This window comes from Sminthopsis crassicaudata, chromosome 1 (genome assembly GCF_048593235.1).
Source record: "Sminthopsis crassicaudata isolate SCR6 chromosome 1, ASM4859323v1, whole genome shotgun sequence".
Classification (NCBI taxonomy): Eukaryota; Metazoa; Chordata; class Mammalia; order Dasyuromorphia; family Dasyuridae; genus Sminthopsis; species Sminthopsis crassicaudata.
This window is the reverse complement of record NC_133617.1, coordinates 179601392-179628918: the sequence shown is the minus strand read 5'-3', so window position 1 is coordinate 179628918 and position 27527 is coordinate 179601392. Positions and strand designations below refer to the sequence as shown.

The window sequence follows — 27527 nt, the reverse complement described above, 5'->3', positions numbered from 1 at the left end:
GAAATCAGCAAATACTATATAGGAAATCACTACACTACTGCAATTGATTTTTTATCTATTAGTCTAGACTTAAAGATGATGGAGAAAATAGTCATAATGAAGATTAAATTTAAAAGTATTTCCAGAGAATGGTTGTAGACTTTTTTTTTTGAGAGCCAGTTACTAAACATTTACTAGCATATCTATGGGTATATATATATATATATATATATATATATATAGGCACACATGGATAGACACAGACATGTATGTGTGTATACATTGTGAATATGTGTATATATTCATGATATATGAATATATACATCACATGTGCATTTCTCACTTAACCCAATACCTTTATTATGTAAAATGTTTATAAAGTACATGCATGAAAATCACAAAAGTAAAATTATCATCTTAGTTCTAGGCATGATTTTCCACATAGATGACATTGAAGAAAGCATTTAAATTAATGCTGTTGGGGTTTAAAACCTGGAAATCTGGGATAAAGACTTTTATCAGTTGTAAAATGAGAGCACTATTCTCTTTATTATTCACATTGTTGTGAGAATTTGTTCTTTTGCCAATTATTCATGAGAAAAATTGCTCGGTGGTTGTCAGATGACAGTGGAAAAAGGATAGAGTAAGGGGGGGGGAGATATGTTGGACACACAACATTTTGATGGTCGTCTTCACAAAACAGCCACACTAGTAATCAGATATTTTTCAAGAACTATTAATTCTCATCCTTGTCCCCTCCCTTTTCAGTGCTTTTCCAGAGAGCCTTCTGCCTGACAGGTGTAATAATAAATACCACAACAAGGCTGACGGTTTTAGACCAGCAGGATCACTCACACAAGTCTCAGTCTGGGAGTGGGTTTTAATTAAAAATGCTAAATGAGGAATGCTGTGCCCAGGAGTTGTTGGCTACTATTACGAAGTACAGAAGCCAGCCCAAACAGCCTCAGACTCCTGGGGTGAGACAGTAGGTGTGGAGGAGGAACAAAACTTGACTAAATTTGTTGTATGACTGCAACATTTAATCCCAAATGTTGAGGGAGAGGGGAAAGGAGCAGTAAAGAAAGTATTTGGTAGAGGTTCAAAAGAAAAAAAAAACCAAGGAGCAGAAGAACAAATCACTTCCTTCAATCTGGTGATATGGAGAATAGTGGGAGGAGGTCAGACATCCAGTCATGATAATGGAATGGTCATTGTGATAAGAATATTGCACTAAGGTCTAGAAATTAGTCCTAAAGAGGATGAGGATGCAATGATAAATGTGGAAGAATATAACTGGTAAAACTAATAGATTTTGCATGCTTTATGATAAATGAAAGCTATTTATAAAGCTGATCAGCATCATTAAAAATTAGTTATTTACTTATCTAGTATCTGAGTGCCCATGATACTGTGCTACAAACTGAACAGATGGTTACTCTAAAACAGATTCTCAAATGTTTTAGTCTCAGGATTCCTTTACATTCTTAAAATTACTAAAGATCTCAAGGAGCCTTTGATTATGTAGACTATCTCTTGATATTTGCCATATTTGAAATTAAAATGGATAAGAAGTTAAACATTTATTAATTCCTTTAATAAAACCATTACATGTTAACACATAGTTATGAAAAATAATGACATTTTTCAAAACAAAAATTTTGAGAAGAGTGGCATTGTTTTATATACTTTTGCAAATCTCTTGAATGTCTGGTTTAGCAGAATACAGTTGGATTCTCATATTTGCTTCTATATTCAATCTGTTGTGAAATGTTGTTTCAGTTCAAGTATATGAAGGAAATCTGGTCTCCTGCAGACTTGTACTTGGAAAAATAAGTACCATTTCACTAGACAAATAATGTTGCAACATTATGATGAAAATAGTTTTAACCTTATGGATCTTCTAAAAGGGTACTTAGGGACCCCAACTGGTCTTTGCATTACACTTGGATATATAATCCGATCGCTACTCTGAAAGTTCTCAACAAATTTTATACAACCTAGAGCAAAAATAAATAAATAAATAAAAACAAACAAAAAAACCCCCCCAACTTTGCTTTGTCTACATTAAGAGTAAAGTATTCCCAGTGACTAAAACTAAATAAAAATACAACTGACTGTTTCCCATTTCAGCTTCCCCTCAAAAATTTTTCTGCAAATTTTTCCATTTAGATGAATTCAATAACAGTCATGACAATAGCTGACATTTCCATAGTTCATCAAGGTGCAAACATTATTTTACTTGTTCCTCTTAATAACCCTGTGAAGAAAGATCTACAACTTTTATTATGCATTTGGTTAGTAATAGAGGGTTTTTAAATAAATTACTTAACAAAACAATGAAAAAAAAGAGAAAGAATGAAGGTAAAAGTCAAAAGAAACCTGGGGCTTGAGGGTAAGGGAGAACCAGCCAAGTAAAGCTGAGCTGTGGAGAAAGGAAACAGGCCATTTCATCAGAAGTAATTGTGCTTTTACTAAATATTCCACAAAGAACTGAGGTTTCTATTGGCCCATCACCTTTCTGAAGTTTGCATTGAGTATAATTATATCTCATCTTGAGCAAATGAGAAAATATTTTTTTGGGGAAAAAAAGTTCTTCACTTAATGCTTAACACATAGTAGGTGTTATATAAATACTTTTCTCTTTCCCTGCTACCACCACTCATTAATGGTGGCATGCTTCTCAAGAGTTACTGGATCAAGTTTCAGCTTTCTCACTTTATCCAGAAAGTGTGCAGTCATTATTAAAAGCTTTGAGGAAGGAGAAGAAGGGGAAGTTCAAGGAGGTGGAAAGACCCTGTTAATCTCAAAGGGGATGCTCTGCTGTCCTTTCTGGTGTTCTGTTTCTCTGTGTCCCCATCAGTTTGGAGTCTGAAACTCTACATCTAATTAAATGAGAGCAGAGGAAATAACAAGAGACACAGGCAAGAGAAAAAAGATAAACTTCCAGTGGAGATCTCATGTGATTTTGCTAAGTGACAAATAAGGAAGGTAGGAATCACTAAGGGAAAAAGCCTTACATTGACTACACTGGAGAGTGAGTAGGGAGAAAAACTTGAACTTGGATAAACTAGGGCTTCATTCATAGGTATCTAGGGAGGCAATGTTTATAATCCAATATAGAGAAATTTAATGAAGATTTTTCCAAAGATTTTTTTTTAATCCTTAATGATTTTTCAGGGAAAAATGTGCAGATTAAATTTTATTTTAGAAGTTATTCTATAAAAGGAAACTCATTAATAGGCAGCCTATATGATATAGTCAAATTTTGGTATTGTGCAAAAGACTATGATCCCTAATAGAGAAAGAAAAGAGAATAAACACACACACACATATCATATACTATGCTAAGCTTTTTACAAATATTATCTCATTTGATCTTCATAATAATCTTGCAAAATATTATTTTCTTTTTATTATAATTATTAAAACTTTTTATTTTTAAAACATATGCATAGATAGTTTTTCAACATTGATACTTGCATAAGCTTTGTGTGTTCCAAATTTCCCCTTCTTTCCATCACTTCCTCTCCTAGATGGCAAGCAATCCAATATATGTTATACATGTTAAAATATATGTTAAATCCAATATATGTAAACATATTTATACAATCATCTTGCTGCAGAAGAAAAATCATATCAAAAAGGAAGGAATATGAGTAAGAAAACAAAATGCAAGCGAACAACAACAATAAGAGTGAAAATGCTATGTTGTGGTCCACACTCAATTTCCACAGTCCCCTTCTGGGTACAGATGGCTCTCTTCATCACAAGATCATTGGAACTGGCATCAATCATCTCATTGTTGAAGAGAGCCATGTCCATTTTATTGTTGTGTATAATGATCTCCTGGTTCTGCTCATTTCACTTAGCATAAGTTCATGTAAGTCTCTCTGGGCCTCTCTGAAATCATCCAGCTGAGAATTTACAGAACAATAAAATTCCATAATTTTCATATACCATATTCAGCCATTCTCTAACTAATGGACATCAACTCAGTTTTGAGTTTTTTTGCCAGTACAAAAAGGGCTACCACAAACATTTTGGCACATGTGGGTCCCTTTCCCTCCTTTAAGATCTCACAGAGTATTATTTTCATCCCCATTTAGTTGAGGAAACTGAGGCAAATAGAGTCATGTGACTTGTACAAGGTCACACTGGTAGGAAATAGCTGAGATCACATTTAAACTCAGAGCATCTTAATTTCAGGTCTGATTACCCTGTTTACTGTATCACCTACCTGGCTCTAAATAATAATGTGTATTAATGAAAGATACATGTGTATATCTATTAAACATTTAAAAGACACTGTATATCCAGACCTCACTGAAAAAGAATAAAAAGTAACTCATTATCAACAATAAACATTTGTTAAGCACCTACAACATTACAGGGCAGAGAGGCTGTTTTGGTTTGAATTATCCGTTTTTCAGTTTCAAAATGGTTAGTGAAACCCTGGCCTCTTACAACTGTCTGAATAAAGGTAGTTCAAAAATAATTAGATCAACCAGATCTAACAACTGCAGGAAAGGGATTCTTTCCTTAGATTCTGTGCTGAGTTCCTGCTGGTGCATTGCATTAATATTAAATTAACAACACACTGCTCACATGGAACTTATAATCTAAAAAAAGCTCACATTATGCTGTAAGCTTTTTATTACAAAATAATAGCAGTCGTGAGGTTAAAGTTTGTTCATACAATTTTCTATGGAAAACATCTGTATAGTTTTAAATGGGAGGGGGGGTGAAAATGGCATTCTATGTGGATATTAGTCATATGAATATATAATATAAAATGAATGGTTCATTATTTAATTTTTCTCTTCCCCTACCTGCTTGCTGTAGCAATTACATTTGTGATTTCCTACATGCAAGGACTCAGGGGATTCTTTTTTTTTTATAAGGGATCTCAGACTTAACATTAATTATCATTATTATTATTTGTTGTGTGCCGACAGTATGACTCAGCACCTGCAAATCTCAGGGGGTGGAGAGTGAAGAAGAATCAAAGCTTAACCAATAAGAATTTAATTTTTATAAGGGATCTTTAATAAGAATTCAAGGTTCAGTCTTATTCAAAGACACTAAAATGATTGTAAGATATAAATTAATAGAGTCACTGTGTCTGAATTTCATATTCTAAGGAAGATTTCTGTAATATTCATGATGCCCAAACCATCAGAAGTGTTTCCACTAAACTAATGAAAAGGATTTTTTTGCTGCTGTCTGGGTGTGAAAGCTTAAGTCAAGACAGTTTGGGTCTTGATTTCTTAAGATGGCCCTGAATCGGACAAAGAATGTTTAAACAAAGTATAGTTTAAAAGTGTGTCTGAGAGGATGTTTAATTTTAAGGATGTTAATAGTGAAAAAGCTTGATCCCAAATAGAATAGTAGCAGTGGAGCTCAACAGAGATTTGTCTATGAGTGAAGGAGCTCAGACTGCCAAGAATCACTATGAATCAAATAAAGGAGTACTAGAGTGGGAAATCAGGAGACCTCAGTCAATTCATTCAAATCCTGTAGTAGATGCTAAGTGGCCATGATGTAGAACAAGTCACTCAACCTCTACAGATCTCAGTTATGTAAACTCAGCTGAGTTCCTACAAGTCAGAACTGATCAAGTGAGTTTCAAAGGTCCCTTATACCCCTTGCTTAATAAGTTTTTTTTTTTTTTTTTTTAAGTTGAGCACCTTTAATACTCAGGAAGAATCCATCTAATCCTTCTTTTCATTGTTATTGTTATTTTGTGTAATTCCTTCTTGAAGATTATCATAACATCAGGAAGGTAATGCCATGACATGCAAGTGAATTGGATTTAACTGAGGGAAAGCTGAGCAAAGTCATCCTTACTTTCTCCTCTGGAATCATCTGAATTCAATGATCAGATATAGATCAGGATAACTGGAGATGGCCCTGGATGCAGTGGAAGATGATTTTTCTCATCAAGAAGAGAAGGAAGATGGGGAAAGAAGAGGCATCTTGGAGACCAGATTTACTGGGAAGAGTGGAAGTCTTACTTTACCAGAGCAGTCAATGGTCTTTTCGAGAAGAGGGCTGATTGTTACTGACTTTATTGCTAATCCTAAAAGACTCCCAACTTCTTACTTCCTAAAGGCATTCACATGCAAACATTATGTACATATGAAAATGATTAAGGGTATTTACAACACAATATACATAAGTGAGTACAAATTAATAAAGTGTCAAACAAACTTCCTAAGTGCTGAGAGACCACATCCCTTTACTGGAGACATAAGGACATTTATAAAGTCATCCTCTCCATTTGCACTATTTTTCAAAAAGTGCCGTGTGAGTCTCCGGGGTAACTTAGAGTTCAAGACAAGCCCAGCATCTTCAAAGGGAGAAATGACTCAGACGATAACAGACAATAACAGAGGACACTGAGAGCTGAGCTCTCTTCAGCTGAATTTAGAAATGGAGTCCTGTGGTTAGTAAGAACTGCATTGTGAGTTTGGAAAGACCAAAGTTCCAATCCCAGCTGCCACCTCCTTGCCACATGACTAAGCTTAACGGTCACATAACCTCCTTCTGCCCCAGTTTCTCCATCTATGGGAATAGCAGTACTCACCCCCTATAGACTTCAAAGTGGTTTCTAAGATTCATAGACTTCTTTCTGCAGGGTGTTTTGATATTTCTCTGCCATAGGGGTCAGTGTCATTACAAATCTAATGCTGGCAAACTAATTCTTAAAATGTTTTAATTTATTTGGGTGTGTAGGTGATTTAAAAAAATGCAACCACTGTGGCATAATAAAGGTTGGCTTTGGAATATCTGTGGGAATGGGTACAGGAATCTAGACCTAATTAAGTGGCCAATATGGCAAAAGTCATTCTTTGAGGTAGACATAGCTAAACAAATGTGGGAATGTATAGTTCTGAGGGGCTCAAAGTACTTTAATAACAAAACATCAGAACTCCGAAGATAGATCACTTTTTCCCATTACTTAATCCTCAGAAGGGGGTTAAGATGTGGAGAAGTTTACTGTCATGTAGCTTCTAAAAACAAAGATAAAAAAAGACAAAGGTCATCTGAATTATGGTTCAAAGAAGACTACACATATCAATGTCACAATAGCACTAATTGCTGACAAGATGTTCTATATAATCAACTATCAGTTTCTAGTTTTTGCCACACTCCCAGCATTTCTAATGGCTTCATTTTCTTTCTGATGGATTTTTTTCCAGAATGATTGAAGTTTCGTCTGGAGGCTTATACAAATGACAGAACAAAATCAGACATAACAGTGTATCTGACTTAAGGAGAACATATACAATTCCTCCCTGAAGTGATCTTTTTTTTTTTTTGACATATAAATATCAAATGCAGTTCTTTGATAATTTATCATCTAAAGTCCATTCTAAGAAAACTTAGCCCTTTAGGCAAGTGTCCTTCAAAACTCTATGAAAATGCATGATGAATAAAAGAAAAGAATCTGTCATCTCACTCACCTAATTTACTCTTTATAGTATGGCAGGAGTTCTCCCTGGGAACATTGTTTCAGTTCTGCTGAGAAGGGAACTGAGGAAATGAAAAAAAAATTATGATGCAAATTAAATAGAATCATGAATCTTCAAGGGAAAAATTATATTGGTTATTACTCAGATGATTTTTACTACTATTATTACTACTACTACTACTACTACTACTACTACTTGTTAGGATTACTAGGTGAGAACTCAGGTTGTCTGGACAGTGACAAGGTGAAAATTCAGGTTGTCTGGACAATTACAAGGTGAGAACTCAGGTTGACTTGATAGAAGGGGCAAGCTCATTGGCTGAAGTGGTTCTTCCCAGAAGCCCTTGCATTATCCCACGCCCATTCTCTGGGAGGATAAAAGAGGCAACAGTGGGCCTGGAAAGCAATCTGCCTGGAGAAGGATAAGAGCTGGAGGAGATTCAGAGTCAGGATTCAAGGAGAAGTCTCTGCATTACATCAGGCCTGACGGGGCTCTCTGCAGGAAGGGAAGTCACTTCTCTGGACAAGAGTTAACAGCAACTGCCTGGAGACAACGGTTCGCTACAAGAAGAAGAATCTGTCTGAGAGATTTGAGTAGACACAGCAGATCTCTTCCCAGAGAGCGATCCGGCAGCTTCTGGAGACGACAGCTCGCTACAACTACTACTACTACTACTACTACTATCATCTTTGTATTTCTGTTTTGTGTCTGCACCTAGAAATTACATTCTCATTTACACACCTTTGCACATTAAAGTCATATAATTAGGTACCTTTGATTATCCTCCTGAAATCCAGATTCTAAGTATACAAATAATTTATGCAAAATTTAAAACCTCCTTTGGATAATTGGGGTCTTTATGTATTACAGCACTAGGGCATTATTACTGAAATTTGTGTTACATTTTCTTTAATGAGGTATTTGGATTCTGGTTTAAAATGTTATATGTAAAAAATGGAAATAATACCCATACCATTACTTAGTCTCAGTGGGCATTGTCACTTTTTTTTTTCTTTTTGGTTACTGTTAAGAACAATTCCAAGGAACAGGAATGATTTAAAGTCCAAAATATGGTTAGGTTCACACTTGAAGTTAACTAATAAGGAGTGATATTCATTACTCCACAAAGTTTTACTCTAATGACTCTCCTGTGGATGTGATCCTGGGTTTGTAAAAGTGATGCTGGTGAAACATTAGCTCCATCATTCTGATAATGCTTTGGACTTGGCCACAGATTATGACTCTTTCTGAGTACCATTTGATCTCACTTGGTAATGGACTCTTTGGCCATGGCAATTAATGAAACAAAGAACAATACAAAATATAAATTAATCTTTTGCCCACTTCTTTAGAAAGGGTGATTAGTTGACATAAAGTAATCTTAAAGCTAAAAATCATACGTGTGGGTATTCTCAATTTTATGAGATCACAGATCAAAGAAATGTTCATTTAAATACCAGTATAATAAATTCACAAATCACCTAGTACCCTCCTACTTTTCCAGTAATCTTAATCTTTTCTACTTGCCATGAACTCTTCAATGCAGTAATACTAACCTGACTATTCCTTCAACAAGTTACTCCATCACTAACCCAGATATTTATTTTGGTCATGCTTGGAATGCTTTCCGTCTTCATCTCCAAGTCCTGGCTTCCTTCAAGCCCCAACTAAAATCCCAAGTTCTACAGAAATTCTTTCCCTACCCCTATTAATTCTAGTCCTTTTCCTCTATTAATTATTTACATTTTTCCAGTATATAGCTTGTCTATACATATTTTTTGGGCTTCTTGTTTTCCCCACTTAATTGTGAGTTACTTGAGGACAAGGATTGTCTTTTGCCTTTATGTATCCCCAGTGTTTAGCACAGTGCCTGGTACATAGAGAGTTCTTAATAAATGTTTATTAACTTACTGACAAAACATTTTGCATTCATCTTAGTTCAAAGTTAATAAGTAGAACATGGCAGAAAATACTATTGGGAGAGACACTGACAAATACACAAAGATTCAGAGGTAGGAAATCAAGAAGATGAAAAGGACTAAATATTATACTATATGAAGAATGTGGAAAGAAGCTAGAAGTATTTTGCTTGAGGAAGAGAAAACTTAAATGGCACAAGAAAAGTTGTCTAAGCATTTAAAGCGTTGTACATGGAAATATTAAACTTAATAGAATAACAGAATGTTAATGTTAGAAGGGACTTCAGAAGGGCATCTACTTCAATTCATACCCTAATAATTCCTTTTATATGAGAGGCTCTTAACCTTTTGTGTGGTTTAACACTGGTGAAACCTATAAACCTCCTCTCAGAATATATTTTAAAATTATAACTAAAAAAAAATCTTGATTTCAATTAGAAGTTAATAAAAATAAAGATGCATCTTTTCCCCCTACTCAAGTTCATATACTACCTAAAACCTATGCATAGACCCCTTAATTAAGAATCACCATACCTGAATTTTATTGTTCCAAATTTTGAATCCTCTCCTTTGTTCTCTTGTGTACATGAAATTTTTTCTTCTTCTTTTTTTTTTATTTTGTATCTGTTTTAAACAAATACAATTAAATAAAAAAAATCATCATTCCTGATAAATGGCCATCCAATCTTTTCTTGGATATCCCCAATGAAGAGGAAGACAGAATTTCCTGATAAAGTCCATTCCAGTGAGTGTCTTCCTTAATTGCTTAAGAAATTATTTCTCCCCAAAGACTAAATATAAATATGTCTTTTCTCAATTTCTAACTATTGTTCCAAGTTCTTCCCTTGAGGAGAAATAGAATAAGTTTAATCCCTGTTCCATTTTATAGCTCCTCGATATTGGGAAACTACTATGCCACCCATATCCCTACCTCTAAAACATGCCCAATGCCATAAATCTATTCTCATGTAAACAAGGATTCAAAATTGTACTCTCCTTAACACCTTCCAACTTATTAGTGTTCTTATTAAAATGTGCCACCCAGAACAGAATACAATAACCTAGGGATGGTCTAAAGAAAACCAACTATAATAGCACTATTATCTTTCAAGGCCTGGACACAATATAAAACCATCTAATCTAAGACCATATTAGCTTTTGTGGCAGCTATATCATATTGTTGACTCACAGTGAATTCACAATCCACCAGAACCTCTATTCTTTCAGATGAATTCTATATATTACTTGTGATCATAAGTATAAGAATACATATATTTTATTAAATTTATACATCATTCCATGAATTATTTCTTAAAATTGAATTTGTAATTGTGTTTTGGGACTCTAAAGCAGTGATCTGGTTTGTGTTATGGGCCAGAAGATGCTAAGTCACTAGAATTGATAGAGACAATGCTTTTGTACTTAGTTCACACATTCGAGTTCACACCTTTAGAGAGCATATATAAACTAGGAGTCTCAACTAGGATTGACTTCAGGAGATTCACAAGGCAGAAGCCCACAAGCCCACTGTTGGAGGCGGAGTCAGATTCATTCCATTTTCCACCTTTGTGCTGGCTGGAGGTTTTGGATTCAGAAGGAGAAGAGCTGAAGCTGGCAGACAAAGGACTAGCTGCAAGAGCTCTTGGTACCAAGGAGAGAGATAACCCTCTAAGAAAGCTAACCAGGCCCCAGGAAAAGAAACAAGAATTAAAAGGAAACAATAAAGGAGTTAGATTTTAACTCCTGGCTAAATTTGAGGTGACATTTGAACTGAACTGAAATAAAGGCTGCCTCCAGAAACCCAAGAAACCTGGTCCCAGAGAACATTATAATTTAGAAAAGAACATTACAGATTTGCCATTTCTCCAGTTCATTTTACAATTAAAGAACTGAGGCAAACATGGTCAAATGACATGCCCAGCATCACACAGCTAGTAAGTGATTGAGATCAAATTTGAATTCACAAAAATGAGTCTTCCTTATTTCAAGACCAGTCCTCTGTCCATTGTACCACCTAGCTGCCCATACATGGCAGCAAAGTTAACTCACAATGCTTGTACTGCAGGGTTTTCTCTATTTGTATAGTTCTCATGCAGCTCCTCTTTAGTACAGGGTCTTCACTGGGTGGGTTGTTAGATGAGTTCCTAAAATCTGCTCCTCTTCATGGCTGGCTCTCTTCTCTGTTGTCAAGTATCATGCTTTCCTCTTCAGGTGTGTGTCTTTCTGAAGTTTGTCTCTGTGCTACCTGAATGCACTATATTCTATGTTTAACCAGCTTCCCTTCAAAACTATATGGCAGATATTAGCATAGAAAAAAATTCTTCCCCATTCTTCAGTCAATCTATTTCCTCCAACATTTTCTGAGTGACTTCTTCTTCTCAGATTTAGATACTTAAAGTCCATAGAGGAATGACTAATGTATTTGTTCAATAACCTTGCTCCCTTTTTGACTCAACCAAAGTGATGTTATACCTTGATAATACATTTAAAACCTCATAATATGTCACTATATTCTGTGAATATGTAATCTGAATCTAGAGGGAGCTTACTAATGCCTTCCTTTCCTTATATATTTGATTTTTACTATATTTAACCCAATATTTTCTTTTGTGAAAAAAATAGAATCATGATTATACTATCCCATGTGTTAGCTAACTAACCCTCTCAGCTTTGTGTTATCTATAAATTTGGTGAGTTTGCCATTTATGCTTGGCATTAATCCCTAAGAAACTCCACTAAATCAATCACCCCAATCAAATCATTAATGCATGTGGCCATTTGATTACTTCTGAATCTACTTAATTGGGGTTTCATTTAGCCTATCTATATATTTGTCATAAAAACAATGAAATATTTTCAAATTATTTGCCAGAATCCACATATATTACATTATATACATTATATTACTGGGTAATTTGCAGAGAGAAAGTATTCTTACAACAGAAGAGATTAAGAATGGTTTCCTGAGGACATATTACTGAGTCTTGAGGCAGTCAGGATTCTAATAAATGAAGACAGAAAAGGAGACCTGATTTTTAGGATCCTTAGGATAAACTGAAGATAGAAAAGTTGGGAGTGGGAAATCTTTGAAAGAACTATTGAAACAATTTAGGAAAGAAATAACAAGCCCTGAACCAAGGTCACGGACTGTGACTGGAGAATAGGACTTAGGCACAGGGGACACAAACTCCACCAAAAAGATTGAAACACAAGGAAGGATCTGCACAGTCCCAAGGTGGTTGCCAAAGAGGATGCTTGGATTCATATTACAGAATAGGGAAAACAGAGACAGGTTTTCTCTCTCAACATAAGAAAATACTTCCTAAAAATCTGAGGAGTACAGAAAATATAATGGTCTACATTGAGAACTAATCAGATGGTTTATTGATGTCTTCAAGAAGATGATACACTAGCACTTGTTAGAGATGCTAGAGAGGGAAATTTTACTTAGTTGGATGCCCTGAGATCTTTTTTTCATTTTGTATGTACTCTACACTCAAGATCAAATGATCATATGGGGACAACAAAAATAATCATGCTTCTCAATTGGGCCAGGGCATGTTTGCAAAGGAAAGCAGGAAAATTTCCATTATGCTTGATAACATGGAAGATTTTAATACATGTAGTAGGCACCTGTCGCCCCTTCCCCCCCCCCCACATGGGAGGAGGTGCAATACAGGGAAAGTTATCCACATACCACTATTATCCTCTGGGGCTTCTATTGGTCTTTGTGGTTAAGAAGTACAAAACAATTACTTCATCAATCTGTTTCCTTGTGAAAAAAGCAACCTACAGAAAGTGTAAAACCCAGAGTTATCAATGGTATAAAACAAAGGAGACTTTAAATAATCTTCCAGGACTTTATTATGTACTTTAGTCCTCCCTTGCTTTCTCCTGACTAAACTTTCCCCCCTCTCCCCCCCCCCCCCCAGGCTAGGGTTAAGTAACTTGCCCAGGGTCACACAGCTAAGAAGTGTTAAGTATCTGAGATTTGAACTCAGGTTCTCCTGAATTCAAGGCTGGTGCTCTATCCACTGCGCCACCTAGCTGCCCCAACTAAACTAACTTTCAAAGGAGAATATTAGTGTATCCAAAAGGATCACTGTTTTCTTGAGGCATTTCCATGCATATCAGACTCTTCATAACTTTATTTGGGGTTTTCTTGGCAAAGAAAACTTATGTTCCCATTTCCTTCTTCAGTTCATTTTACAGATGAGATAACTGAGACAAAGAGGATTAGCTCAGTCACACAACTAGGAAGATCTTAAACTGGAATTTGAACTGAGATCCTCCTGATTGCAGGCCCAGCACTCTAACACTGTTACCTAGCTGACCAAGAGGATCTCTGCAATGTGTTACTATTTAATGCAGGACAATATCATTGAAACAGAACAACACAGATTCCCCTGCAATATTTCCAAATATAGATAGTAAGTTCTTTCTCACTGGAGATGTTCAAATAGAGGGTAGTTTTTTAGAGCATTGAAGAGGGAAATATACTGTGCAAAAAAAAAAAAAAAAAAAAAACTGAACTAAAGAATTTATAAAATCCCTTTTAGGTCTTGAATTCTATGACTTTATAATTCATTCATCCTATGTCTCTTACTCTTGCTGTCAGTACTCACCTCACATAGTAACATTTCTTTCTCCTGTAACCTTCATTAGTACCTACCTTCACCTGACACACATCCCCACTTCTGAACTATAATATCTTTGACATGGCGGACTTTAGGGATTAAAGGAATCAATAAATATCAAAACTTTCCAGTATCTATGTCTATATGTATCCATATGTTGTAAACATGTTATGTTCCACTGCAAGAGTATAATATTATTTCATTAATTTGTAAATTCTCAGATGACAAGATTTGTGCCAACCCAGTTTTTACTTCAGTATATACATTTGGACACTTGGGAAATATATGTTGGTTTTTTAATTTAATTTTATTTAAAGTTCATGATCTAGTGAAAAGAACATTGAAATTAAGTTTAAAACAGGAGACTCAGATGAATTATTTTTATCACTAATTTGTTGTATGATATTAGGCAAATGACAGTTTCTCTGAGTCTTTGTTTCTTCATCTACAAAGTGGGTTTAATAGTACATATTCCTCCTTTACTTTAAAATATTGGTCCATGGATGAAGGTGAAGAATTTTTCATTGGATATGAACACAATATCGGATGTGAAACTGTTTAGGGGGTATATGAAACATTTATACAAGCACAAGTAATTTTTATTAGTAGGCTTTAAAAACTGGGAGATGTGTGCTATTCTATTGGGGATTGCCTGGAAGGTTATTTAAAGGTACCAGTGCTCAGCAAGGAAAAGGATTTGGGAAATGAGACTTTAGTTTTATTTCTGAAAACTCATTTTCCCCCATGTGAAAATGCGAATTGTAGACCATATTGAAACTATAGCATTCTGCATATGTGTGGAATACTATTGTTTCTTTTTTTGGGAAAGAAAAAGCACTATTAACTGAAAAGATAGTCTCCCTGGAGTTGTGACAACATTCAACAGTTTGGTTTAAGAATCAATGTAATATTCTAATTTCCTGAAAACCACTCTTTGGCTTTAGGTTTCTGCAGGGTGTAAAAGCCTATAGAATATTTATTCATAGTTATAATGAAATGAAAAGGCGCAAAAATTCCAGAAGAATTATTCTGTGAGAGGGCAAGTCACATTTTTTATTTATCTTTTAGGGAACTACTCATACAAAGGTGGGCAAACTGTCTAACAAGCTCTCTGACTCATGAGATCCTTGTGAACAATTCTGCAGATATCCTGGAAGCCTCTACCATTATTCACAGCCCCTTTTTCTCCCAAGGCATTTAATAATAAATGCTGAATTTGGGGAAAAGGTTTGTAGGACACCCCCACAATGTCTTCTGACTCCCACAAAAGTGGTTTCACTTTTTTTCTGCCTCTCAGTGACAGGAGCTGTATTGTTTCCCTATTTCTTCAACAAAAGCCCAAAGGAGAGCTGAGTTTCCAGTCAGCACACTTTAGTTTGAAGGGGAATTGGCAAAATATTTCAACAGAAAGTTGATTTATTTCAGAGGATCATGGGAGTATAAGGGGGGAAATGGCATCCAGCCATAGGGAGAGCCCTTGACCTCAATCAAAACAGAAGCAGTTTCAGAGTTGTATATGTACACAGATGAAAATAATACTTTAATTTAGAACACCTGAATTCCTTTGCAAAGAAAGGAGAAAATTTCTTCAGGAAGCAGGACAGTGAAAGCAACTTCTAATATTTTTCCATCCTTTGAAATGGGTAATTCTTTTGCTGTCTATGTTAGATAATTCTTAATTGAAAAAAATGTTAAATAAAAAATAAATTGAATTTGAACTCTGAGTCTTGATTTTAATTTATTTCTCAAAATAAGTCAACAAGTTGTGAGAAGGTAACTCTGAATAAACATAACATAATTTCTTTTTTTAAAAAAAATGCTAGGCCTTGAGCTGTAATTATTAAGGTTTCATATCTCCCCAATGACATTAACTAGATAACATAATTTGGAGCTCAGGAATGGAGTAACCCAAAATTTGTTCATTGATGCATTATTCAAAATAATTCAGTCAAGACAATTCTGAGACACATCATTCTGAGGTAGCTATGGTAGTTTTCAGTAAACTTAACAACTTTCTACTTCTGCAAAGATATATGATTTCCTCTTCATGACTCTGCCCTTCACTGATGGAAATTATAGTCTCTTTCTGTTAGCTCTATCAAGAAAAGGTCTTAAGAAGTAGCTGTGAACAAATTAAGTTATCACCTAGTGGCCAGACTCCTGGTGATGAAACTCTTCAAACTTAGCCAGATTGGTCCTTGAATGGCAGATACACTATTTGGTTGCAAGATTGTACTTGACATCTTTCCAGGTTGGTGGAATCTCCAAGAGCTTATGACATGGCCCTAGAGAGACTGGAATCAAACTTGAAAGCATCAGAATTGGATAATAGTGGAGGTAACAACAATAATGTTCAAAACTTCTAGTTCTACCCTATTAACAAGTGATTCAGAGTGCACATAACCCACAAGTAGAGAATTTCTTCTGTAATTCATATCTGAAGCATTTGTAAATTTCACATTATAATAATTATTTCTAGAATTTAACAAATACTATATGGGGATGGTAAGTCAGTTATAAAGTTCACTAATAATATTTCCATTTTATCTGAAATATAAAAACTTCTTGAACTGCTGACTTGGAAATATCTTTGATTAATAGCATTAGAAGTGAAACTAGTTGGGGGCAGAGCTAAGATGGTGGAGAAGCACACGGGACTTTCTGAGCCTCTCTCATATCCTCACTACCAATTATTAAATTCAGCCTCAAAAATAGTGCTGTCTAGTAAAGTTCATGAAGATTGGAAGTGCAACAGCCCACCAGCCGAAGATAATGGGGAAGATTGCCAGAAAAGTTTTGTCCTAAGTGGAGAGAACAGACCAGTGCAGGGAGGGATAGAGCCAGAGGCTAGCATTTGGAGAGAACTGGGAGCGGGAGCAGGCTCTGTTGTTGGAAGGTTTACAGAGAGCTCTCTGCAAAAGGCTTACTGCTTTACTTTAATTGCAGAACAGAGAAATTAGAGCCTAGGGTAGAGGGTACTCTGAAGGATGCCAGAGCCTAACAGGATCTGGCTGTGCCCACCCAAGACTGGAAGTGACTCAGCACAGACCATTACACAACTCTTCAGTGGCATTCTGCAGCTAGGGGCTTTCACAGGGTGTGGAGGGAGGAGTCACAAATCTGCATGGCAGGGGGCACAGTCTGGGGCAGCCTATAATCTGCATAGTGGGGCTCAGCCTAGGGCAGTGGAATTTCCCCAGCTCAACTGTACTCCCCAGGTAGAGACACTTCTGGTTCCATGAGGGATAAAGCAACTGCTAATACACAAAATGGGCTTTTGCAGGGGGCAGTGATAGTTTCACTGCTCAGCCTCAAGCCCCAAGGTAGTCATGAATCCTCATAACGGGGCTCCTCACAGGGCACTTCCGTAACTTGGCCTTGATACCCAGGCCTAGTCACTTCCAGGGTGGAGCTTTTCCCAGAACATTCCCCCAGTCCACCACTCTTTGCAGCCCATTGACAGGACAGCTATTGTCCATATATCTATCCCTGCTCTGCAGAGGAAGCTGATAACCTCCTTACACTGAAGGCAGACCCTAAAGGCTTTTAAAAAATGAGTAAAAAAATAAAAAAGATGATAGATAACTTCTATACAGAAAAAGAGCAGGTTTTCAACTCCAAGGAGACTAAATAGCAGACAGTCTCCAGACAATACTCCAAAGGGGATGTAACCTGGACCCCAACAAAAAAGAAGAAATCATAAAAAATCTTAAAAGAGAACTAGAAGAAAAATAGGGAAAGGAAAGGGAAGCTATGCAAGAGAATAACAACTTCCTGAAATGTGAATTGGAAAAGGTAAAGAACTCCCAGGAAAGCAGGATTTGTGAATTGGAAAAGATAGAGAACTCCTAAGAAAGTAGTATTTGTGAATTAGAAAAAGAAAATAACTAAGTAAAAAAAATTAGTGAAATGAAAAAAAAATTCCATAGAGCCAAACAATACATTTAAAAACTCAAAAAGAAGCTTAAAAATGCTAAAGAAGAAAATAATTTATTAAAAATTAGAACTGAGCAAATAGAAATGAACAATTCATTGAAACATCAAGAATCAGTCAAGCAAAACCAAAAAATTGAAAAACTAGAAAAAAATATTAAATATCTTGTTGGAAAAACAACAGACCTGGAAATAGATCTAGAAGAGATAATCTGAGGATATTTGGACTTCCCAAAAGTTATGATGAAAAAAAGAGCCTAGATATTGTTTTACAGGAAATCATCAAAGAGAACTGCCCAGATGTAATAAAATTGGAAGGTAAAATAGGCATTGAAAAAATTCGAACACCTTCTGAAAAAAAGACCCTAAAATAAAAACTCCAAGGCATATAGTGGCTAAATTTCAGAACTAACAAACTAAGGGAAAAAAATATTACAAGCAGCCAGAAAAAAATTTTTTTTTTCAAATACCGAGGTGCCACAATAAGGATCACTCAAGATCTGGCTGCTTCCACATTAAAGGATTGAAGGGCCTGGAATCTAATATTCCAGAAGGCAAAATAACTTGGAATTCAGCCAACAATAAACTATACAGCTAAGCTGAGAATTTTCTTCCATGGAAGAAGATGGACATTTAATTAAACAGATGAATTCTATTTGTTTCTAAGGGGAAAAAAACAAAAAAAACAAAAACAAAAAAAAAAAACATCTAAACAAAAAATTTGATCTCCAACCAGAGGACTCAAGAAAAGCAGAAAAAGGTAAAAAGAACTCATGAGAACTGTATTTCTGTTGTGGATATACACAAAGAGTACGTGTATAATTTGATTTTACTGATATAACATAAAAAGGGAAGTAAAAATAGAAAGGGGATAGTGTCAGAAAAAGGGAAAAGGGGAGATAAAAAGAGGGGAAACTATATCCAACAAAGAGGCAAAGGAAACCTATCATATCTGAGGGAATTTATTTATTTATTTAATTGTTTTTGTTTATTTATTTATTTAGTTTTTTGCTGAGGCAATTGGGGTTAAGTGACTTGCTCAGGGTCACACAGCTAGGAAGTGTTAAGTGTCTGAGACCAGATTTGAACTCAGGTCCTCCTGACTTCAGGGCTGGTGCTCTATCCATGTCACCACCTAGCTGCCCCTAAGGGAATTTGGAGAAGGGGAGAAACATTGTGTGAATCTTACTTTCATCAGAGTTGGCTCAAAGAGAAAATAAATGACATATTTCTTTTACAGAGATACTTCTCTCACCCCAGTGAGAGGGAGAAGAAAGTGGGAGAGGAAAAGGGAAAAGGAAAAGAGTAATAAGGGAAGGGTACAAAAAAGGGGAAGAAATTCAAAGCGAGGGAGGGATCCTAAAGAAGGAGAGCTGTGTAATGCAAGAGGTGCCCATAAGTTTAATATTGGGAAAGGGGCTAAGGGGGGGCAAGAAAAAGAAAAGCATAATCTGGGGACAATAAGATGGCAGGAAATGCAGAATTAGTAATTTTAATTATAAATGTGAATGGGATGGACTCTTCCATAAAGCAGAGGTGTATAGCAGACTGAATCAAAAGTCAGAAGCCTACAGAGAGATACATACAGAGTAAAGGTAAAAGGCTGGAGCAGAATCTAATATGCTTCAGGTGAAGTCAAAAAAGTAGGAGTAGCCATCCTTATCTCAGATCAAGCAAAAGCAAAAATTGATCTAATCAAAAGAGATAAGGAAGGAAAATATATCTTGCTAAAGGGTAGCATAGACAATGAAGCAATATCAATACTAAACATACATATATGTACCAAGTGATATAGCATCTAACTTCCTAAAGGTGAAGTTAAGAGAGTTGCAAGAAGAAATAGACAGCAAAAGTATAATAGTTTGCACTCTCAGAAATAAGAAAGAAATTAAAGAGGTAAATAGAATATTAGAATATTAGAAAAATTAGGTATGATAGATCTTGGAGAAAACTGAATGGTGACAGAAATGAGTGTATATTCTTCTCAGCAGTTCATGGAACCTATACAAAAATTGACTATATATTAGGACATAAAGACCTCAAAATTAAGTGTAGGAAGGCAGAAATAGCACATGCTTTCTTTTTAGATCACAGTGCAATAAAAACTACATTCAACAAAAAGTTAGGGGTAAATAGACCAAAAAGTAATTGGAAACTAAATAATCTCATCATAAAGAATGATTGGATGAAACAGCAAATTATAGACACAATTAATAATTCCACTCAAGATAATGATAACAATGAGACATCATACCAAAATTTGTGGAATGCAGCCAAAGTAATAATAAGGGGAAGTTTTATATCTTTAGAGGCTTACTTGAATAAAATAGAGAAAGAGAAGATCAATGAATTGGGCTTGCCGTCTTAAAAAGCTAAAAGCTAAAAAGACTAAATTAGAAACCCCCAATCAAATATTAAACTTGAAATTCTAAAATTAAAAGGAGAAATTAATAATATTAAAAAATAAAAATTGAATTAATAAATAAAACTAAGAGTTGGTTTTATGAAAAAACCAATAAAATAGATAAATATTTGGTAAATCTGATTAGAAAAATGAAAGAAGAAAATCAAATTGTTAGTCTTAAAAATGAAAAGGGAGAACTTTCCACCAATGAAGAGGAAATTAGAGCAATAATAGTTACTTTGCCCAACTTTATGCCAATAAATTTGATAATCTAAGTGAAATGGATGACTACCTCCAAAAATATAGGCTTCCCAGATTAACAGAGGAGGAAGTAAATTGCTTAAAAGACCCATTTCAGAAAAAGAAATAGAACAATCTATTAATCAACTCACTAAGAAAAAAATTCCTAGGACCAGATGGATTTACATGTGAATTCTACCAAACATTTAAAGAACAATTAACTCAAACACTATGTAAACTATTTGAAAAAATAGGGAATGAAGGAATCCTACCAAATTCCTTTTATGACACAGACATGGTACTGATACTTAAACCAGGTAGGTTGAAAACAGAGAAAGAAAATTATAGACCAATCTCCCTAATGAATATTGGTGCTAAAATCTTAAATAAAATGTTAGCAAAAAGACTACAGAAAATACAGGATAATACACCATGATCAAGTAGGATTTATACCAGGAATGCAGGGCTGGTTCAATATTAGGAAAACTATTAGTATAATTGACCATATTAATAACCAAATTAACAAAAGGCATATGATCATCTCAATAGATGCAGAAAAAGTATTTGATAAAATTCAATATCAATTCTTAGTAAAAATACTTAGATATATAGGAATAAATGGACTTTTCCTTAAAATAATCAGTAGCATCTATTTAAAACCATAAGTAAGCTTCATATGTAATGGGGATAAATTGGAACCATTCCCAGTAAGATCAGGAGTGAAACAAAGTTGCTCACTATGACCATTTCTATTTAATATTGTATTACATATGCTAGCTTTGACAATAAGAGTTGATAAAGAGATTAAAGGAATTAGACTAGGTAAGGAGAAAACCAAATTATCACTCTTTGCTGATGATATGATGGTATACTTAGAGAACCCCAGAAATTCTACTAAAAAGCTATTAGAAATAATCCACACCTTTAGCAAAGTTGCAGGATACAAAATAAACACACATAAGTCATCAGCATTCTTATATATCACTAACAAAATCCAACAGTCAGAGTTACAAAGAGAAATTCCATTTAAAGTAACTACCAATAGTATAAAATATTTAGGCATCTATCTGCCAAGGGAAAAATCAGAAACTATATGAGCAAAACTACAAAACACTTTCCACACAAATAAAGTCAGATCTAACCAATTGGAAAAATATTAAATGCTTTTGGATAGGGCAAGCAAATATAATAAAGATGACAATACTACCTAAACTAATCTATTTATTTAGCACTATACCAATCAGAATCCCAAAGAAACTATTTTAATGACCTAAAAAAATAACAACAAAGTTCATATGGAAGCACAAAAGGTCAAGAATTTCAAGGGAATTAATGAAAAAAAAAGCTGTACCAGATCTAAAATTATATTATAAAATAGCAGTTACCAAAACCATTTTGTGTTGGCTAAGAAATAAACTAGTTGATCAGTGGAATAGGTTAGGTTCCAAGGACAAAACAGTCAATAAATGTAATAATCTAATGTTTGACAAACTCAAAGACCCCAGCTTTTGGGATAAGAATTCACTGGTTGACAAAAATTGCTGGGAAAATTGGAAATTGGTATGGCAGAAATTAGGCACTGACCCACACTTAACACCGTACACCAAGATAAGGTCAAAATGGGTTCATGACCTAGGCATAAAGAATGAGATTATAAATAAATTAGAAGAACATAGGATAGTTTACCTCTCAGACCTGTGAAAGGGGAAGGATTTTATGACCAAAGAAGAACTAGAGATCATTATTGATCACAAAATAGAAAATTTTGGTTATATCAAATTGAAAAGTTTTTGCACAAACAAAATTAATGCAGACAAGATTAGAAGGGAAGCAATAAACTGGGGAAAAGTTTTACAGTCAAAGGTTCTGATAAAGGCCTCATTTATATATATAGAGAATTGACTCTAATTTATAAGAAATCAAGCCATTCTCCAATTGATAAATGGTCAAAGGATATGAACAGATAATTCTCAAAGAAATTGAAACTATCTCTAAGCCATATGTAAAGATGCTCCAAGTCATTATTAATCAGAGAAATGCAAATTAAGACAACTCTGAGATACCACTACATACCTGTCAGATTGGCTAGAATGACAGGGAAAGATAATGCAGAATGTTGGAGGGGATATGGGAAAACTGGGACACTGATACATTGTTGGTGGAATTGTGAATACATCCAACTATTCTGGAGATTAATTTGGAACTATGCTCAAAAAGTTATCAAATTGTGTATACCCTTTGATCCAGCAGTGTTACTACTGGGCTTATATCCCAAAGAGATCTTAAAGAAGGAATGTTTGTGGCAGCCCTCTTTGTAGTGGCCAGAAACTGGAAATTGAGTGGATGTCCGTCAACTAAAAAATGGCTGAGTAAATTATGGTATATGAATATTATGGAATATTATTTTTCTGTAAGAAATGACCAGCAGGATGATTTCAGAAAGGCCTAAAGTGACTTACATGAACTGATGCTGAATGAAATGAGCAGGACCAGGATATCATTATATATTCAACAACAATACTATATGATGATCAATTCTGATGGACATGGCCCTCTTCAACAATGAGATGAACCAAATCAGCTCCAATAGAGCAATAATGAATTGAACCAGCTATACTCAGGAAAAGAACTCTGGGAAATTACTATGAACCACTACATAGAATTCCCAATCCCTCTATTTTTGTCCACCTGCATTTTTGATTTCCTTCACAGGCTTATTGTACACTATTTCAAAGTCTGATTCTTTTTGTACAGCAAAATAACTGTACGGACATGTATACATATATTGTATTTAAGTTATACTTTAACATATTTAACATGTATTGATAAATCTGCCATCTGGGGGAGGCGATAGGGGGAATTAGGGGAAAAGCTGGAACAAAAGGTTTTGCAATTGTCAATGCTGAAAAATTACCCATGCATATATCTTGTAAATATAAAGCTATTAAAAAAAGAAGTGAAACTACTGGAAATATTTCATTCCATCCTACCAGATTGATATTTCCAAAGCACAAATCTATGTTATTCCCTTTCTCAAAAGGCTTCAGTTATTCTCTATTGCCTCTAGGGTAAAGTGGAAACAATTCTCAATAACTCCTGATTGACATTCATCATTTCCAATAGTGCCAACCTGTCTTATTAACTTTATCTTGCATTATTCCCCTACATGCACTCTATGGTGCAGCCAAACTGACATATATAACATTCTATCTCCTCTTGTCCTCACCTCCATGTCTTAGAATTGTACTTCAAGGCTCAGCTCTAATGCCTTTCTTAAAGGTCCTACAATTTTAGCACTGTTCCCACTAGCCTGAAATTATTTATTAAACTTATATTTATGTAATTGTGCACATTATTCCTTATAGGAATATATAAGATAAGGCTCTTGAAAGCAATAATTTTTCTTTTTGTATCCCCAGCACTTTTTATAGCACCTTATACATAATAGGTGCTTAATAAATGCTTATTGAATTGAAATGCTTAATACTGTGTAAGCATTTAAAGCAAAAATTAAAAAAAAAAACTTACTTTTGTGTAAAAACACAAATAGGGCTACCACAAAGAAGCAAATTATGTGTGCAATTGTACAATGGGTTCAGAGATCATTTTAATACTTTCTTTTCTTTTGCTCAGTGAGGCTGAAATTTGATGTCTCTCAGGAAGGGACATAAGAGAGCAATAATCAGAATGAGGGGAGGTGCTATGTGAGGCTCCTAATTTTCTTATATCACCAATTTTCAGTTTTTACCTAACAATTTTTCTTGCATTTTCACAAAGAGGTTGCTAACTGTGTAAAGGAATTTAGCAACTTTAAAATCTCAACAAATATACCCAGGAGACTGGGACAGGAATCAACTGATATATTTCCCCTTAAAATTGTAAGTATATATATGAAACAAAGCTTCCTGTGCAAAGACTGCCATTGCATTTATTTGTGTGTTGCTTCAAAAGAACCTATATCTCACACAAAATCAGTGATTTTGCAATGCCTTGCTAATTAGCTGAGAATGAACATGAGTGTATCTGCTTAAAACTGAGACTTTTATCACATAGCTGTTGAAAAATATCTATGTTGTTCAATTATAATTAATTCTTTGTGATCCTGTTTGGGGTTTTCTTGGCAAAATACTGGAGGGGTTTGCCATTTCTTTATCCAACTCATTTTATAGATGAGGAAACTAAAGCAGAGAGAGTTAAGTGATTTGTCCAGAATTACATAGCTGGCAAATGTCTAAGGCCAGATTTGAGAGCTTAGGTCTTCCTGACTCTAGGCCTAGTGCTCTATCCATTGCTTCATCTTGGTTTTTCATTAGACACCATATTATATGTGACATCCCAAAAAGAAATGAATAGGGAAATAAAGGACTAGTTCTAACCCCATCTGTTCTATTAATTATCAGCATGTTCCTAGACAAGTATCAATATATTGTTGTGGAAATTTCTCAGCTGTAGAGTCAATAAAGATTTGTTTATTTACCTATCCTTTTATTCTTCATTCTACTTTATCCAAGGTAATATTCAATTTTCAATCTGGTTGTAGAATTACTGATAAGTTTGCTGGAAATATTATATCAAGAATAAAATATATCAGAATGCAAAGTCTAGAACTCAGGGCTATCACATGTGACTAAGATACTCCCCAGAGGACATAGTTCTATAATTAAATGGATCTAAAGACTGAGCTTTAGACAGATTGATAAGGGCATTATCCATTCAAGAAATAGTCTCCTGCCTCAATATAACTGACAGTACTAGTAGAATTCAAAATATTCTGATTTTTTTGACTTTCATAACAGTGTAGAAGAGGAGATGATGTGCAATCCATCTCCAATGCATTAAGAACTGCAGCACGTGACATATTTCAGAAGTGCAAAACCATCTTAGTCTGACTCTCAGCTCTTCCATTTCTGTCAGCCTAGCATGGTTTCCTATATTTCAGACAGAAGCAAAACTGCTACTCAGATCCGTGGCTAGCTATTTAAGGCTCCTAACACAGCAGGACAAATGTGCACAAGTCCACACAGTATGACAGAAGGAATTAAAAATGTATTTACCATCTGCTGGTAGTTTCCTTGCTGGGCTCCTTCCTCTTTTGCAACCACAAATAGGGTCTTCAAATTCTCTTTCCAGCTTCAGAGAGTAAGCTTCTTTCCCCCCACATCTCTTGAAGATCTATTTTGTTTGACTGTCTAAATGGCTGAGAGTGATAGTCAAAAGAGAATAGGTCCTCTTTTAGCATTTCTGTATCTAGGACAAAAGTTTTTAACTTTTGCATATATGTCTATGTCAAAGGAATTGCTTTGGTAGTCTGAGAAAGCACCTGGACCCTTCTCAGAATAATGTCTTTAAAAGCATAAAGTAAGATACATAGTATAACAAAATAAATAAATTATATTGAAATAATTATCAAAACATATTTATTTTTAAAAAATAAGTTGATAGACAGAACCTGTGTTCTAGAACCGTTTTCCTAAAAGTGCAAAAACTATAGGTAATAGTGCCTTGCACATGGTTAGTAACTATTCACATGTGCAAATCTTTGGTTTTCATTACTGACACTAGTCATAGTATGCTTATCATAAATTTACTTTAAGGAATTATAAGCAAGAAGCAACAGACTTTGGACAAAGACTTAAATAAGTGTTATGTTTTCATGAAGGTTTGAAAACCGACTGGACCTTACCATATCATGGTGGACCAGATGGGAGTCAGACTCCTCCTGAGAGAAAAGAAGATCAGGACTGCAATAGTGGATTTAAAGTCTCAGACTTTTCTTGCCAAAAAGTAGACAGAATAAAGATGATGAGCCAGAGGCATGGTTGAAAAGCTTGGAGGCCAGCTGGTATGATGATCCAAGATCATTTGGGTCATATAGAAACTTATTTCTCAGTAAAAAACTGACTTTATTTGCTGATATGTGTGCCACTTTTACTCTAGAGTGAAATCGGGGACAGATATTAAATGCAGTATTTTCTCTCCTAATAAAAATGGTGACAAATGATAACAAGTAGCATTTATATGGCATTTTTAGGTTTGCAAAGTGCTTACAAATATTGTCTCATTTTATTCTCTGAAAAATACTCTGAAGCAGGTGCCAAGGGAGGGAGAGAAAATGAATTTGTTCATTTAAAAAAAATAGAGGTGGGGGAGTGTTATAGATGTGAAATGTCACATGAGTTATCTCTGAAAGGTAGGTATTATTGTTGATGTCTTTTTACGGATGAGGAAACAGAAGCAGACTCAGGGTAAGTGACCTGTCTAGGATCAGCAAGCTACTGAGTATAGAAGGTCAAAATTGAAGTCAGGTTTTCTGGTCTCTAGATCCACTGCCCTATGTTGTCTTATCAATTCCTAGTTCCTTTAAATGGTTAATGTTAGTTCATAATTTAAAACCCTCAACATGGATGGAAATAGATTGTTTTTTAAAGAAAGATGCAAGGTACCAATTAAAGCTTACTACCCATTCTTCCTTTCTTTTTCTTAAAGATGGATTTGTTACTCACTTGATTTTTTTTTTTGAGTGAGGTGGAAAGGACAGTCCAGAATTGTAATCTTATTTATATATGTGAAGGAATTCTGGGTGCAGAAATTCCACTGATGAAATGTTGTCTGCAAGATATTTAGTCTGAAAAAGTTGTCATTGAGAAAACATTTTGCCCATGAGCATGCAGATAGTATATCAAAGACAGAACTTGAACTCATACCCTTTATTCCAAAGTTGGTGCTCTGTCCACTATGGCAGTTTATCTTTATGCTTGATTGATTCCTTATATTTTCTAAAGTCAGGGAAGGTAATATTTAGACATCCTCAAAATCCTTTCATGGAAGATGATTATGGATATGATCCTCTCTTCAGTTGAGCTCCTCCTGGGCTAATTCAGTTGGTACCACAAGTAAGAGTCAGCTCAAAAAATTTTATTAAGTAGAGTAGATGATAATG

At 34.9% G+C, this 27527-nt stretch overlaps 1 long non-coding RNA gene across 3 annotated transcripts in view; it reads right to left on the bottom strand.

The window, feature by feature from the left end:
• Nucleotides 1-27527, bottom strand: part of LOC141545305 (uncharacterized) — a 156674-nt gene that overhangs the window by 93924 nt on the left and 35223 nt on the right. For all 3 annotated transcript variants that reach the window (XR_012482981.1, XR_012482985.1, XR_012482987.1), the window contains exon 3: nucleotides 7446-7515. This is a non-coding gene — a long non-coding RNA (uncharacterized LOC141545305). The remainder of the gene's footprint in view (nucleotides 1-7445; nucleotides 7516-27527) is intronic.